Here is a 17,354-nt window from a genome sequence, read left to right as displayed (position 1 = left end):
GGGATGAGTGGAAGACGGCGTTTAACACTCCGGAGGGGCATTATGAGAACCTTGTCATGCCATTCGGTCTGACTAATGCCCCGGCGGTGTTCCAACACTTTGTTAATGACATTTTTCGCCGCCTGGTGGGACAGTTTGTTGTCATATATCTGGATGATATCTTAATTTACTCGCCGGATCTGGTGTCTCATCAGGAGCACGTTAGGCAGGTGTTACAGATCTTGCGGGATAATAAACTGTATGCCAAATGGGAAAAGTGTGTGTTCGCCGTACAGGAACTCCAGTTTTTAGGCTTCCTGGTTTCAGCGTCCGGTTTTCGTATGGACCCTGGGAAAGTGCGGGCAGTTCTTGAGTGGGATCGTCCAGAGAATCTTAAGGCACTACAACGTTTCCTGGGGTTTGCTAATTATTACCGGAAGTTCATTCGTAATTTCTCGTCCATGGTTAAGCCTCTCACAGACATGACTAAAAAGGGGACGGATTTTTCTAGGTGGTCTGACAAGGCTTGTCAAGCATTCTCCTCCTTGAAAAAATGTTTTGCCTCGGCACCCATACTCATTCAACCGGATGCGTCACAGCCATTCATTGTAGAGGTAGACGCTTCCGAGGTAGGGGTGGGAGCAGTATTGTCACAAGGTTCGTCCCCTGGTAAGTGGCATCCGTGCGCCTTTTTCTCTAAAAAATTGTCGTCCGCTGAGAGGAATTACGATGTCGGCAATAGGGAACTCTTGGCCATTAAGTTAGCTTTTGAGGAGTGGCGCCATTTTTTGGAGGGGGCAGTCCATCCGGTCACCGTCATCACCGATCACAAGAACCTGCTATATCTGGAGTCCGCGAAACGTCTGAATCCCAGACAAGCTAGGTGGTCATTGTTTTTTACCAGGTTTAATTTTGTCGTTACATATCGTCCTGGGTCAAAAAATGTAAAGGCGGATGCCTTATCTCGTAGTTTCCCTGGGGCCGGGAATACGGACGACCCGATTCCTATCCTTCAGGAGGGGGTGGTGGTTTCGGCAGTATGCTCTGAGCTGGAGGAGGAGGTATTGGAGGCTCAGGGGGACGCCCCTGTTGGACCTCCGGGGAGACTGTTTGTTCCAGATCAGTTGCGACAAAAGGTGATCGAGGCACACCATAACTCAGTTTTTGCAGGACACCCGGGGAGTAAAGCAACTGTGGATCTCCTCTCGCGTCGGTTTTGGTGGCCTAACTTACATAAGGAGGTGGTAACTTTTGTTGCGTCCTGTGGGGTTTGTGCGCGCTCTAAGACCTCACATACCCGTCCATCTGGGGCCCTCTTACCTTTGAAGATCCCGGAGCGTCCTTGGACTCATCTGTCTATGGACTTTATTACGGACCTCCCTCCGTCTTCGGGTAAAACGGTCATACTCGTTGTAGTGGACAGGTTCAGCAAGATGGCACATTTTATCACTCTTCTGGCTCTCCCTAATGCTAAAACTCTTGCGCAGGTGTTCATTGGGGAGATTGTGAGGCTTCACGGGGTACCCTCCGAGGTGGTGTCTGATCGGGGGTCTCAGTTTGTGTCCAAGTTCTGGAAGGCGTTTTGTGCACGGCGGGGTATGCATTTGTCGTTCTCATCGGCTTTTCATCCTCAGACCAATGGTCAGACGGAACGTATGAACCAGAGCTTGGAGACATATCTCCGGTGTTTTGTGTCAGAGAACCAGGAGGACTGGGCTTCTTTCTTACCTCTGGCAGAGTTTGCTCTTAATAATAGGCGGAGCAAGTCCACTGGTAAGTCCCCGTTTTTTGGGGCATATGGTTTTCACCCCCAGTTTTGTACTTTCAGTAGGGGGGGCTCTTCGGGGGTTCCTGAGGAGGAACGATTTTCCTCATCACTCGCTTCAGTATGGAGAGGGGTGCTGAAGAATCTGAATACTATGGGGAACCGATACAAACGTATGGCTGATAGGAGGAGAGTGTCTGGTCCGGACCTAAGTGTGAACAATGGGGTATGGTTGTCTACCAGGAATATAAAACTTAAGGTTCCCTCCTGGAAACTGGGTCCCAGGTTCATCGGGCCGTACAGAATCAGTTCTATTATTAATCCGGTGGCATTTCGTCTTGACCTCCCCCCTACGTTTAAAATTCACAACGTGTTCCACAGATCGTTGCTTAAGAGGTATGTGGCGCCGGTGGTACCGTCACCTTTACCTCCCCCTCCAGTGGTGGTCAAGGGTAACTTGGAGTTCCAGGTATCGAGGGTCATCGATTCACGCTTTAATCGCCGGTCCCTTCAGTACCTGGTTCATTGGAAAGGGTATGGTCCTGAGGAGAGGATGTGGGTTCCTGCGTCGGATATTAACGCAGACCGATTAGTTCGGGCCTTCCACACGACTCACCCGGATAAACCTGGCCCTGAGGGTCCGGAGGCCCCTCGTAGAAGGGGGGGTACTGTCACGGATGTGTCGCCACGAAGATCGTCACGATTCCACAGCCTGACTTCTCGCAGCTGACTTTTTGGTGCTTTGTGTTTTTCGGCAGTGAGGGAGTTAATTCTCTCTCTCTCTGTGCTAGACGAGGTCCAGCCTCGCCCAGCTGCAATCAATGCTGCTGTAGTGAGACTCCTTCAAATGCCTGCTGGTCTGTTAGGGAAGTGTCGGTGAAAGCATTTCATGCAGACTAACAGAGCGGATCGTGGTATTTGGAGTTTCAGAGATAAGTGTATTCGGAGAGTTTTTTCCCTTCCTCGCTTTATCATTTATCTCCTTTCCCGTTGGTGTTCCCTCTGTTGTAGTTGTGTAGTTTTTGTATGCAAGGTGGTTTTGGTTTTTCCCTTGTACTGTCTCGTTCGTCTAAGTACTGTGTGTGGGCATATTATTACTTGTCCCCTTTTGTTGTGATCGGGGTCCTTCTCAGGACTAGATTACTTAGGTGCAGGGATCCTCAGGAGGTAGGGGTTACGCTGGCGGCCTGGACCTCTGTACCTTTAACAGTACCTCCAGGTTGAGGGGTTAGTCAGGGCCCCAGCTTAGGGTCAGCTTAGGCCCCCTACCTCCAGTATACAGAGACAGCGTGACACATACTGAACCAGCATGGAAACCACAGCATCTTGCAGTTGGCATGCTATTCCATCCGGTTTGCGTTTAGTTGGACCATCATTTAGTTTTCAACAGGACAATGATCCCAAACACACCTCCAGGCTGTGTAAGGGCTATTTGACCAAGAAGGAGAGTGATGGGGTGCTACGCCAGATGACCTGGCCTCCACAGTCACCAGACCTGAACCCAATCAAGATGGTTTGGGGTGAGCTGGACCGCAGAGTGAAGGCAAAAGGGCTAACAAGTGCTAAGCATTTCTGGGAACTCCTTCAAGATTGTTGGAAGACCATTTCCAAACTCTTGACTACCTCTTGAAGCTCAAGAGAATGCCAAGAATGTGTAAAGCAGTCATCAAAGCAAAAGATGGCTACTTTGAAGAACCTAGAATATAAGACATATTTTCAGTTGTTTCACACTTTTTTGTAAAGTATATAATTCCACATATGTTAATTCATAGTTTTGATGCCTTCGGTGTGAATGTACAATTTTCATAGTCATGAAAATACAGAAAAATCTTTAAATGAGAATGTGTGTCCAAACTTTTGGTCTGTACTGTATAAGAATATATAAGCGATCTCCGGCGCCATACTTACATACTTACCTGACCGGGAGGAGCGTTGCCGCGGCGCCTCTGTCCAGAGATCGGGGGCGGAGTAAAGGTGTCTATTCTGCCACCGATGTACGTGGGGCGAGGTGTGTCTGAATGATGTGACACGGATCTCTGTATAAGCAATGGCATATAGCGTCAACTCACTGACCTGCGCTCCTGTTCCTCATGAACTGCACGTGGTAATCTAGAATGATGATGCAGTGATGAATTCAACAGATTTATTTACAGTTCTTGATGAGGCGAGATGAGGGAAGGTGAAGGATGAGGAAAGGGTAGGAATTGTAGGTATTAGAAGTGCCAGGTAAAGTGGTAACAAGAGAATCCTTTCTACAGTCCCGCAGCATGTGTAGTCAAGATGGATGTGATGAAGAAGAAGGAAGTGAGGAGCAGGAGATAGGAGGAGTTACAGACCGAAAGGTGTTGTGGGTAAAACACAGGAATAATACATGTTATAACAACAGCCAGTAGATGGCAGCAAAGTACAACAATACAATATTCATGTAACATTAGGTAATGCCCAAAATGGCTGAAAGTCTTTTCAAACAAAGAGCTGGACAGCACACTCCCCGCTGAAATACATGGATTTCACTATATTAACAGTCTTGAGGTGGAGGTGTTTTCCTGAAGTACTGAGGGATACCTCAACCTGAAAGACAAACGATGCATGCAATGCAACAATAACAAACGAGGTAGACGAATGTCTATAACAGTTCCTGATGCAATCCAAAGCATGTCCATCTTCGGATTGGAGAAGCTGCACTAGTCCAAACTGTCTCCAACCCAATTGTAATCCAGTAGTTACAGTTACTGGTTGCAATCAGATGAGTGTCTTTAGTAGTCCAAAAGTTTCTTGAAAGTTCCAAGTTCAAGTTCCAGATGTGTTGGCGCAAACAAGCCTTGTCCATCTGGAGAAGTGTTCAAATTGCTGTCAGCCCAAGCCAACCTTCTCTTTGGCAATGGGGGTGCTGACATCAGGATGGATCTCTGGGTCAACATCTGGATCCTGAGGACTGAAGCTGTCTTCAACAGCAGTCTCTTCACACTGGCCGCAAAGGAACTCCGGTCCTGTTAAACCAAGAAGAGTTTGCGAAGGCACTAACAGACACTGGCCTAGTTGCAAGGTCAGCAGGGTTAAGATGGGATGGAACATACTGCCATTGGTCAGGTTTAGAGGATTTCCTGATCCTTTCAACGCGGTTACTGACATAGACATAGAAGCGTTATGTCTTTTTGTATATGAAGCCCAGAACAACCTTGCTGTCTGTGTAGAATCTTGTGTCATCCATGTGAATAGCTAGTTCACTCTGTATGAAGTCTGCAATCTCGATGGCTAGTACAGCCCCACAGAGCTCAAGTCTGGGTATGGTGTGTTCAGGTTTAGGAGCCAATTTAGCCTTTCTAAATAGAAATCCAACATGGGCTTCATTGTTAGAGTCTATAACCTTCAATTAGGCAACAGCTGCAATAGCTTCAGTAGATGCGTCAGAGAATATATGGATCTCTTTCCCTTGACTCATAGCAAGAGATGCTGGAGTGTAACAACGTGGTATGTGGATTTTATCTAAGGCACAAAGAGATTCCCTTCATGACTTCCACTTTAGTTGTTTGTCAGCAGGGAGTGGAACGTCCCAGTCCTTAATAGACTCTGAGAGTTGCCTTAACAGAAGCTTGCCTTGTATAGTCAGGGATGCAACAAACCCGAGTGGATAGTATAGACTGTTCGCCACTGACAGAACCCCACGCTTAGTAAATGGTTTTTCTGTACCACTAACCTGAAAACTGAAGGAGTCGTTTAGCAAGTTCCATCTCAAGCCCAGACTTCTCTGTACTTGTGAGTTGTCTGAACCTAGATTCAAGTCTCTGAATTCTGAAGCATAATCATTAAAGTGAAAAGCCTTCATGACAACAGCACTGTTGGAGGCAATTTTATGCAATCTTAAATGAGCTTTAAAAGCATACCTTTTGTCCGTTTGAGCAGATCTATGGCTTCTTCCACTGTGAGCAGGGATTTGAGACCGTCATCCACGTAGAAGTCATTTTCAACGAACTGTTTGGCGTCCTTCCCGAATTCTGCTTCACCATCAGAGGCGGTCCTACGTAGGCCGTATGTAGCAACTGCAGGAGAAGGGCTGTTTCCGAACACGTGCACCTTCATGCGGTATTCAACCATTTCCTTGCTGGTGTCGTTGTCTCAGTGCCATAGAAAACGGAGATAATTTCTGTGATCTTGTCGCACGATGAAACAATGGAACATTTGTTCAATGTCATCAGTAATGGCGACTGATTCTTTTCTGAATCTCATGAGCACTCCCACCAGGTTATTAGTCAGGTTGTGACCAGTGAGGAGAACATCGTTCAGAGATACACCATCATGTTTGGCGCTTGAATCGAACACCACTCTGATTTGTTTAGGCTTTCTTGGATAGTATACTCCAAAGGAAGGTAGATACCAGCATTCTTCATTGGCTTGAAAGGGTGGAGCTGGCTCTGCATGGTCATTGCGAAATATCTTCTCCATAAAGGCAACAAAATGGTCCTTCATTTCAGGCTTATTTCTCAATGTTCTCTGCAGTGAGGTGAACCTTGATAAGGCCTGTTCTCGGTTGTTAGGAAGCATGGCCCTTGTACCCTTGAAGGGTAAGGGAGCGACCCAACAGTCAGATTCGTTTGTGAAGAATCCACTGTCCATTATTTTAATAAATTCCTTGTCTTCTATGGATAAGGCGACCTTGTTGTCATCTTGTGTTGTGCGAAACACTGTTCTCCCTAAGTCGTCACCATAGGGAGTGGGAATGATGTCAGGCTCTTGGATAAAGTCAGAGAACCTTTCTTTCACTACGTAGTGATGAGAGCATGGCTTGAAGTGAGTTGTGCGACCATTTTGAAGTACATACGTTTTAAAGGAGTTGACTTCGGATGCCTTGTGACTCTTATCCAGACATACATTGCCCACGATTACCCAGCCTAGATCAAGTCTTTGGGCATATGGAGCATCATCTGGGCCATTGCATTGTTTGCGCACCTTGTGGACCCTTAGAATGTCTCTCCCCAGTAGGATTAGAATATCAGCATTCGTGTCCAGAGGAGGAATTTCGTTAGTTAGGTGCCTCAAGTGGGGATGATGAAGCGTGGCTTCTAGAATGGGAATTTCTTCCTTGTTATCTGGTATCTGGTCACATTCAATTAAAGTTGGCAAGGGTATGTGCACATTCCCCTTGATTGAAGAGATAATGTACCCAGAGGCTCTCCTAACAGAAGTCTCAATACGACCAGAACAGGTGTTGAGGGTGTACGGAGCCGTTTGTCCTTTTATATTGAAGATCTCAAAGAGTTTTGGCTTTGCTAGAGACCTGTTACTTTGCTCATCTATTATGGCATACATTTTGGAGGCGTTGTCGGGTTGTCCTTCTGGATAGACCTTGACCAGACATACTTTAGCGCAGCATTTAGGAGCAGTCCCTTCTCCACATACTTCCATACATGAGGAGGAAACAGCAGTTGAAGCTGGATCAGGAACTTGTGGCTCCCTGCCATGCTTTTGAGCAGGATTGGGTGCTGCAGAAGGTTGTGAATTGTGTCGAGCTGGTGTGGGATGCATAGATGTAACGTGTTTGTCACTACTGCATTCGGTGCACTTAATGACAGCCTTACAGTCCTTAGCAAGGTGGTCTGAGGAGGCGTAACACTTGTAACATATCCCTAGCCCCTTGAGAGTATCTCTGCGTTCCTGCAAAGTCTTTGCCCTGAATCCACGGCATTCCTTAAGTGGGTGAGGTATTTTGTGAATAGGGCACATACGGTTACTGTCCATAGATTTAGGAGCAACAGCGTTTGTTTTGGTAAAAGAAGGTGCAGTAAGTGGAACGTCAGTCTTTTTCATGGATACTGTGCTCCTTAACTCTCTACGTTTGGTGATATTGTTATCATACCTTGTATATGATGATGATAAAGCTGGTGGAGTAGGTTCAGTGAAGTCAAAGCTGGGATCATTCTTCTTCCGAGCTTGATCACTGACGAACCTGGAAAAATAGGAAAAAGGAGGAAAAGACACATTATGCTGTCCTTTATACCGTGAACCGTAGTCTGCCCATTTATCCTGCATGCCTTTTGGCAACTTGAGAACTACTGGAGTCACGCCATGAGCAGTATGAAGGTAGCTCAGTTCTGAAAGACATGGGTCTAATTTTGCCAATTCTATTTCCTTTAGCAGGTCACTCAGGTCTTGCAGTTCTCGATTGTCCTTGTTAGTTATTTTTGGGAAGGCTTGCAGTTTCTTAAATAAGGCAGACTCTATGGCTTCTGAACTGCCGTAGGTTTGCTCCAGTCTCTACCATGCTGCAATAAAACCTGCATCTGAATAGTCCACATGAAATGCCCTTATTGTCTTGATGCGCTCCGCTGATTCAGGACCTAACCAATTGACAAGCAAATCTAGTTGTTCCTTGCCGGTGAGATTAAGGTCTTGGATTACAGCTTGAAAGGTCGATTTCCAGGCTCTATAATTTTCGGCACAAACATCAAACTTTGAGAGACTGATGTTTATTAACTCCCTGCGAATCATATATCTGGCAAATTCAGACATGTCCGACCTCCCGGTCATAGTTGCAGGATTAACTTGTGGTATCTCTGGGGAATGTAAGTTCTCTGGCTTATATGACTAAGACGGATCAGGGCTAGTATTGAGCGAGCACTAAAATGCTCGGGTGCTCGAAGCTCAGGACGAGCTTGCCGTGATACTCGGGTGCTCGACCCGAGCAACGAGCCCAATGTTAGTCTATGGGAGACCCGAGCATTTGCGCGGCGGCACCCCCGGCAGTCTGTAGAAAGCCTAAAAAGTGCCCAAAACAATAGTGATAGTGCTCAAAAGACATGGGGACAGCATGGGAATCGCCCCAGGAAGCATTTCTGAACCCCAGGTCACTGCTGCCAACAATGTGGTCAGAGGTATTAAGCCACTTTTACGGGCTCACAATAAAACGTTCAAAAACTAAACTGAAACGGTTTTCCTGTGAAATATGTTAAGGAACTTCCTTTCCAGGGTAAAAACTTGTGTATAAGGTACAATAAATAACCAAAAACAAAAATACTCCTCCACACCTTGGGCTATGTTCACAAGTAGCATTTTTTATGCGTTTTTGCACTTTTGTATTACTTTCAACCGTGACAAATGCATTCACCGGGAAATGTCATTTTAACATCTTACCATCTTATCTGGCCATGTGCTGTGTGACACATGTATACAGTGCTGAAAAGACATGGGAACAGCATGGGGAAGACCCCTGGAAGCATCTCTGACACCCAGGTCACTGCCTAAAAGTGTGCCCATCAGAAGTGATTCTTTCCGCATCAGAAGATGCAGACTTGCAACTATCCCTGTGCAAGTCCTTGTCCAAGAACAGTGTTCAATTGTACCTCCCCCATTCCTTGCAATGCAAGCGCAAGTATGCAGCCTGCCACCCACCCACCCCCAGGATGCAATACCATACTGCTAGCTTGCTTGCACTTGAAATGGGGCCTTTTAGTTTGGAGGAGGCTGAAGCTGGCCACTACCTCATGGCTGCTTCGGCAGTGAGGTATCCATACTCAGTCCCCAGCCGCCCGGCGGCCGGGTGTCCACGCTCGGTCCCCAGCCGCCAGGCGGTGGCCGGGTGTCCATACTTGGTCCCCAGCCGCCCCGCGGCCGGGTGTCCACACACACTCCCCAGCCGCCTGGGGGCGGCCGGGTGTCAATAAACGGTCCCCAGCTGCCCCCATTTCTCCTTGGAACATCCCCCCACACACTTTTCTTAGCCCGGCCTGCTTTAGGGCAGCATTGGACTAGCCCACCAGAGAACCAGACTCCTCCGGTGGGCCCTGGCTTCTCCATCAGGGGACTTGAGAGTGCCAAGGTGAGGAGCATGATGATGATGATAGAAGTGAGCATCTGCTTTGTTTTCTTGGAATGCAAGCGTAAGTGTGCAACCAAACACCCACCCACCCCCAGGCTGCAATACCATACTGCTAGCTTGCACTTGAAATGGGGCCTTTTAGTTTGGAGGAGGCCGAAGCTGGCCACTACCTCATGGCTGCTTCGGCAGCGAGGTATCCATACTCAGTCCCCAGCCGCCCGGTGGCCGGGTGTCCACATTCGGTCTCCAGCCGCCAGGGGGCGGCTGGGTGTCTATAAACGGTCCCCAGCCGCCCCTATTTCTCCTTGGAACATCCCCCCACACACTTTTCTTAGCCCGGCCTGCTTTAGGGCTGCATTGGACAAGCCCACCAGAGAACCAGACTCCTCCGGTGGGCCCTGGCTTCTCCATCAGGGGAGTTGAGAGTGCCAAGATGAGGAGCATGATGATGATGATAGAAGTTAGCCTCTGCTTTGTTTTCTTGGAATGCAAGCGCATGTATGTAGTAGCGGCTAGGCCTGAGGTGGTCAGCGTTTTGGCGCATATCCTACCTCCTCTGAGGATTGCTGGATGTTTTCCTGGTACTATCCCAGTTCTATGACTCCCATTAAAACAAAGCTTCAGGTGATGAGTGATGGATGAGGTGGTGGCAAAGGAGAAAGAGCAGGAGGAACAGGGACCATTCACATCAATATCAGTCCAGTCAACCACACATGTCTTGTAGGATATGTTTCTGTAGCAAAAGGAGCGGTTCGGCTACACAGTTAAAGGGCATGCAGTGAGTGCAATGCCTACCAAAAATTTTGAGGCACTCCAATGCCCCTTGGAAGTTACATGGAGGTCAGAGGGCCTTAACTAAACCACTTTTTCCATTTATAGCAACTGGGTCTCCTGAGCACTGTTGGCCTAAGCAGTGAATGGAAGGCTTTCCAAAAATTATGAGGAACTGCAATGCCCCTTGAAACAGACTTGGATTACAGCATACTAAAAACCTTCTACCCATTATTGGGGAGTGGGTCTCCCTTAGTGTTCGCCTATGCATTTAAAAGCAAAAGCTGACTAAAATTAGGAGGAAATGCAATGCCCGTTGGAAGAATGGTGGAGGTCGCAGTGGAATAAAAAGACAATATCAATGCCCCTTGGAAAAGTGGTGGAGGTCGCAGTAGCTTAACAAGACAGTTTTAATGCCCCTTGGAAAAGTGGTGGAGGTCACAGTAGCTTAACAAGATGGTTTTAATGCCGCTTGGAAGAGCGGTGGAGGTCGCAGTAGCTTAACAAGACGGTTTTAAACAATAATTGTGGTTTTGCCACCCCACGGTAAAAAATCTCTATTATTCAGCTTTTGGTGTTTTTTTCCATAAAGAAAAACAGTAGTGTCTCCTGACTGTTGTGACACAAAAATATATCTGTTGAAAATTGTCTTGTGTAGGCCCGACATCCCAGTGAGGTTTCGCAGTTCCACGGGTCAAATCACTGTACTATCCAGTTTTGGGCCTTTGGTATCTAAAAAAAAGCAGTTTGAGTGTGTCGCTCACTGTTCAGCCGCAAATATCTCTATTTAAAAAGTGTGGTATACCCCAATAAACAATAACTGTGGTTTTCCTCTTCCACGGTTCTAATCTACTCTTTATTACCCTTTTTCCATTGATAGTGCAAGTGTAAGCTATTTTACTTCATTTACAATGGGCAAGGCGCGTGGCAAGGGACGTGGAAGTGGACGTTCTGGTGATGGTTCGTGCAGAGGATGGGGCCGTGGCCAAGGTGAAAATGTGCCACAACCAACAGCCACATCTTCTCGCTCCCACTTCTTGACCGAATTACTAGGGAAGCACAGAACAACACCAGTATTGAGAACTGATCAGTGTGAACAGGTTATTAATTGGATAGCAGATAATACTTCCAGTTACCTGGGCACCACCACCTCCGGTCTGTCTTCCACACGGTCAACTCTTAGTAGCCGTGAGTCTCGACCGCATACTCCTCCTCACCCTGATGCTCCTTCCTCCCACCATGCCGAGTGTCGTCAGACAGCAAGTGATCCCACACTTGGACACTCTGAAGAGCTGTTCACTGGTCCATTTCCATATTTGGGCCCCTCGCCTGATATGCTTGAAGTGGTGGAAGAGGAGATCCCATGTTGCGATGCCCAAATATTTGAACAGCCAAGGCCACAGGAAGTCGACGTTGGCAATCTGTCACAAAAGTTGGACGATGACAAGACACAATTGCCAGGAAGTGAGGAGGAGGATCGTGGTGCGCAAGTGGAAGAGGAGGAGGTGGTGGATGATCTAGTAACTGACCCAACGTGGACGGAGGACATGCAGAGTGAGGCCAGCAGCACACAGGGGGAGGGAGGCAGAGTACCCCAACAGGTAGGAAGAAGCAGTGTGGTGGCCGCAGACAGAAGGCAGGCAACCGTTCCCCGTAACACCAACACGAGGGACGTTGCCAGTACAAGCGGTAGGTCTTCCAGAGTCTGGAATTTTTTTAAAGACTCTGCTGATAACCCCAAAAAGGCCATATGTTCCACCTGCCATGCCAGCATCAGCAGGGGTGACAAAACTACCAGCCTGACCACCACCAGCATGATCAGGCACATGTCAGCAAAGCACCCGACTTTGTGGGGCGAAACCCAGGGTCCACGACCAGTGTCAGCGGGTGTCACCACTGCTTCTTCCACTGTTGTGCGTACAATAGAACCCCCTGTTGTGTGTGCAAGGCAATCCCCTGTCCATACTGTATGTAAAGATGCCCCCTCCTCTCAGTCTTCACTTGTTATGGCAGTTTCTCAAGAAACAGCATCAACGTCCACGTCCACATCCCACCGCAGCGTTCAATTGTCCATATCCCAGACCTTTGAACGAAAGCGGAAATTCGCAGCTAACGCCCCACAGGCCACAGTCCTAAATTCGCACATTTCACGACTGCTTGCATTGGAAATGCTGCCTTTTAGGCTGGTAGAGACAGAATCCTTCCGCAATCTCATGGCGGGGGCCGTCCCTCGGTACTCCGTCCCCAGCCGACACTATTTTGCCCGGTGTGCCATCCCCGCACTACACAAGCACGTGTCCCAAAGCATCTGCCGTGCCCTCAACAACGCAGTTACTGGGAGAGTCCACCTGACAACGGACACGTGGACAAGTGCTTGTGGCCAGGGACGGTACATCTCTCTGACGGCACACTGGGTAAACATAGTGGAAGCCGGGACCCAGTCGGACCTTGGGACGGAACACTTCGTCCCCACACCGAGGATTGCGGGCCCTATGTCAGTCAGAGTTGCCCTCACAGTGTACAGCTCCTGCGCATCTTCCTCCTCCTCCTCCTCCTCATGGTCAGCCTCCATCTCAGATATCACCACATCAGTTACAAGCTGGAAGCATTGCAGTACTGCCTCCGCCAAGCGGCAACAGGCTGTGCTGAAACTCATAAGCTTAGGTGATAAACCTCACACTGCTTGTGAGTTGTGGACAGCTGTGAAAGAGCAGGCAGATCTGTGGCTGAGACCGCTGAACCTACATCCCGGCATGGTCGTGTGTGACAATGGCCGTAACCTGGTGGCGGCTCTGAGGCGAGGTGAGATCACACACATACCATGCCTGGCTCATGTGCTTAACCTCGTGGTTCAGCGGTTTCTTAAATCGTACCCCGAGTTGCCAGATTTGTTCGTGAAAGTACGCCACCTGTCAGCTCATTTTCGCAAGTCGGCTACAGCTTCCGCCGCCCTTGCTGTGTTGCAGCAGCGTTTGCAGCTTCCGGCACACCGACTGGTGTGTGATGTCCCCACACGTTGGAACTCTACCCTCCACATGTTGCAAAGGATTTGTGAGCAGAAGAGAGCAGTTGTGGAGTACCAGCTGCTACAAGGCTGTCGATATTCAGGTCAGACTCCACACATAAGACCTCAGGAGTGGACCTGGATGTCTGACATATGTACCATCCTGACAAACTTTGAGGAGGCCACCAAGATGGTGAGTGGCGATGACGCCATCATTAGTGTCAGCATCCCACTTGTCTGTCTTTTGCAACGCTCTCTGCAGAGAATTAAAGAGGAGGCATTGCAGCCAGAGTATGATGAGATGGATCAAGAAGCCGTAGCGGGCGATTACACACAGCCCAGCCTCATCTCATCCCAACGTGCATTGGGGGACAATGAGGGAGAGGAGGAGGAGGAGGAGGAAGAACAGGAGCTGCTATCATGCGTTGTAGACGGTAGTACCTGTACAAGTGTCATACCGTCTGTTCAGCGTGGGTGGCCTGAGGACAGGGTGGATGAGGAAGAGGAGGAGGAGGAGGAGAGCATGGTCAGTCGTCATCTTGGTGAGGACACGGAAATCTTGCCCGTTACCCGTCTGGCACGCATGGCTGACTTTATGTTACGCTGCCTTAACCGTGACCCTCGCATTCTCAAAATGTTGGGTGATATTCATTACTGGTTGGTGACACTTGTAGACCCCCGCTACAAGGAGAACTTTCACTCTCTTATTCCTGAGGTGGAGAGGTCTACAAAAATGGGGCAATACCAGAAGGCCCTTGCTGCAGAACTCTTAAAAAATTCCTATCTGAACACGCTAGCGGCAGAGGTCACAGTTCGTTGCCCAACCAAGGCGTACAGGCGAGAGAGATGCAACTCCAATCGAGCAGAGGCAGGGGAACACTGTCAACGTTCTGGGACAGTCTTCTGACACCCACCCAGCTTACAGGCCCTGAGGACCGGGGTGCTCTCACAAGGAGTGGAAAGTTTCCAAAGATGGTGAGGGAGTACCTTGCCGATCGTACCAGCGTCCTCTGTGATTCCTCTGTGCCTTTTAATTATTGGGTATCCAAGCTGGACACTTGGAATGAACTCGCTCTGTACGCCTTGGAGGTCCTGGCCTGCCCGGCCGCTAGCGTGTTATCGGAGCGTGTTTTTAGTGCCGCTGGGGGAATTATAACTGATAAGAGCACTCGCCTGTCAACTGACAATGCTGACAAGCTGACCCTTATCAAAATGAACAAGGGCTGGATTGGGCCAGACTTCTCATCACCATCAAATGACAGCAGAGTAACATAAAGTCAAATCCACTGTGTTATTTCGGGAGGTGTATTCACATGCACCGCTTCACACCCACACATGGGTATACGCCTCCTCGTTTCGGCTGTTTAATCTTCTTCTCCTTATCCTCAGCCTCAACTACCACTATACCACCAGGGTGCCAGCATTGCAAGTTCCTCCGTCCTTATTTTTGGCAGCTTTTGCTTGCAAGGCATAAGCAAATACTATGGGACACCCACTCCCCAATAATGGGACTTATGTTTGTAATATGCTGTACTGCATGGCTCTTGTAAGGGGCATTGCAAGTTGCTCTGTCCTAATTTTTGGCAGCTTTTGCTTGGAAAGCATAAGCAAATACCATGGGACACCCACTCCCCAATAATGGGACTTATGTTTGTAATATGCTGTACTGCATGTGACTCGCCCCCTGGGCCGTGTGTACACGTGTGTGGGATACCCGGTGCCGGGTCTCTGGGGTCTGTAGTCTCTGTGGCGGTGACCCGGTCCCGTGGCTCAGGCTGGTCAAACCAGTGGCAGTCTATCTTACGTTTTGAGGTTAATTGTCCGACTGCGCCACCCGTGGATTGCGGTCAGGGAGTACCACCGCTGCGAGGCAGACCGCTGAGGCTGTTGTTGTGTGCGCAGCTTAGAATGGGATAACTCCCCTCAGGAGGAGTATAGCCTCAGGACAGTGACTGTGGATGATGGGGGTGATGGTGCACGAGCGCAGCAGGAATGACTCAGAGTATTTGCAGTGCAGTTCAGGGTCTTTACTGATGATTATAAGGTAGACCCTCCCGGGAGTACTGGCTAGCATAAGAGGCCTGGTCAGTCTGTGAGCAAGCAGGAGTTCCCCTGGCCAGGTGGAGTTGTAGGCCTCCCCGTCTGTCTGCACTCTTCCTGGCTACCTTGCTGTAAGTGGGTAGAAGTAGCCCACGTACCTGAGTGTACCGTGTAGTGCTCACCCGTATGGCTGGTGACTTGGGGCCTTCTGTTAGCCTCCGCTCCACGATGGCGGTGCTGGTCCCTTGCTTGTGACTGAGCCTCCGGCTGGTTTCTGCTGCTGGATATATAAGTCCTCACAGCTTCGGACTCCTGTGTCCGGTTCCTATTGTCTTCTGCCAGGGCGAGCTCTGCTCAGCTTCCAGCCCCTGGTCTTTAGCTCCTAGCTCCTACAGAGCTCCTTGCTGTTACTTTCCCTTGCTCTCACTCTGACTCTGACTGTTCTCTGACTCACTCAACCCCGCCCCAGATCCAGTTTATAAGGGCAGAATTCTCCCCTCCCAGGATTGGGGCAGGAGGATGTTGCATGTTTAAGGGATCCTGACCAGGAAACCTCCCACTTACTCTCCGACATAATATCTCTATTACTGTGGTGACCAGACCCCTGGGGTGCCACACATGGCTCTTGTAAGGGGCATTGCAGTTCCTCATAATTTTTGGAAAGCCTTCCATTCACTGCTTAGGCCAACAGTGCACGGGAGACCCAGTTGCTATAAATGGAAAAAAAGGTTTAGTTAACGCCCTCTGACCTCCATGTCATTTCCAAGGGGCATTGGAGTGGCTCGAAATTTTTGGTAGACATTGCACTCACTGTATGCCCTATAACTGTGTAGCCGAACCGCTCCTTTTGCTACAGAAACATATCCTACAAGAAATATCTGGTTGACTGGCCTGACATTGATGTGAATGGTCCCTGTTCCTCCTGCTCTTTCTCCTTTGCCACTACCTCATCCATCATTTATCACCTGAAGCTTTGTTTTAACGGGAGTCATAGAACTTGGATAGTAGCAGGAAAACATCCAGAAATCCTCGGAGGAGGTAGGATATGCGCCAAAACGCTGACCACCTCAGGCCTAGCCGCTACTACATGCATGCGCTTGCATTACAACAAAACAAAGCAGATGCTAACTTCTATCATCCTTATCATGCTCCTCACCTTGGCACTCTCAACTCCCCTGATGGAGAAGCCAGGGCCCACCGGAGGAGTCTGATAGTCCGGTGGGCTCGGCCAATGCTACCCTAAAGCAGCCAGGCTAAGAAAAGTGTGGGAAAGGTTACCGGGACAAATAGGGGTGGCTGGGGACCGAGTATGGACACCCGGCCACCCCCTGGAGGCTGGGGAGCAAGCGGGGACACCCGGCCACCAGGCGGCAGGGGACTGAGTAAGGATACCAGGCCGCCGACACAGCCATGGCGTGGTGGCCAGATTCCGCCTCCACATGCCTGCAAGGCCCAATTTAAAGTGCAAGCAAGCAAGCAGTATGGTATTGCAGCCTGGGGGTGGGTGGGTGGCAGGCTGCATACTTGCGCTTGCATTGCAAGGAATGGGAGAGGTACAATTGAACACTGCCCTGGGACAAGGACTTGAATGGGGATAGTTGCAAGTCTGCAACGACAGGTGCAAGGTAGGAGGCATCTTCGCATGTACCATGAACAGGGGTTTGGCATGCACACACTACAGCGGAATAGGCTCTCCTTCCCACTAAATGCACTGGGGAGGGCACAGGTAATGTTTGGGTATACGTGCTTAATCTTATGTATAAGGCACACCAGGACAAATATGGGCGGCTGGGGACTGAGTATGGATACCTCTCTGCCAAAGCAGCCATGAGGTAGTGGCCAGCTTCGGCCTCCTCCAAACTAAAAGGCCCCATTTCAAGTGCAAGCTAGCAGTATGGAATTGCAGTCTGGGGGTGGGTGGGTTTTAGGCTGCACACTTACACTTGCATTAAAAGAAAACATAGCAGATGCTAACTTCTGTC

Source organism: Phyllobates terribilis, unplaced genomic scaffold (genome assembly GCF_046119375.1).
Source record: "Phyllobates terribilis strain yellow unplaced genomic scaffold, ASM4611937v1 Scaffold_11__3_contigs__length_659146591, whole genome shotgun sequence".
In the NCBI taxonomy this organism is placed as follows: Eukaryota; Metazoa; Chordata; class Amphibia; order Anura; family Dendrobatidae; genus Phyllobates; species Phyllobates terribilis.
This window is presented reverse-complemented; position numbering follows the sequence as displayed.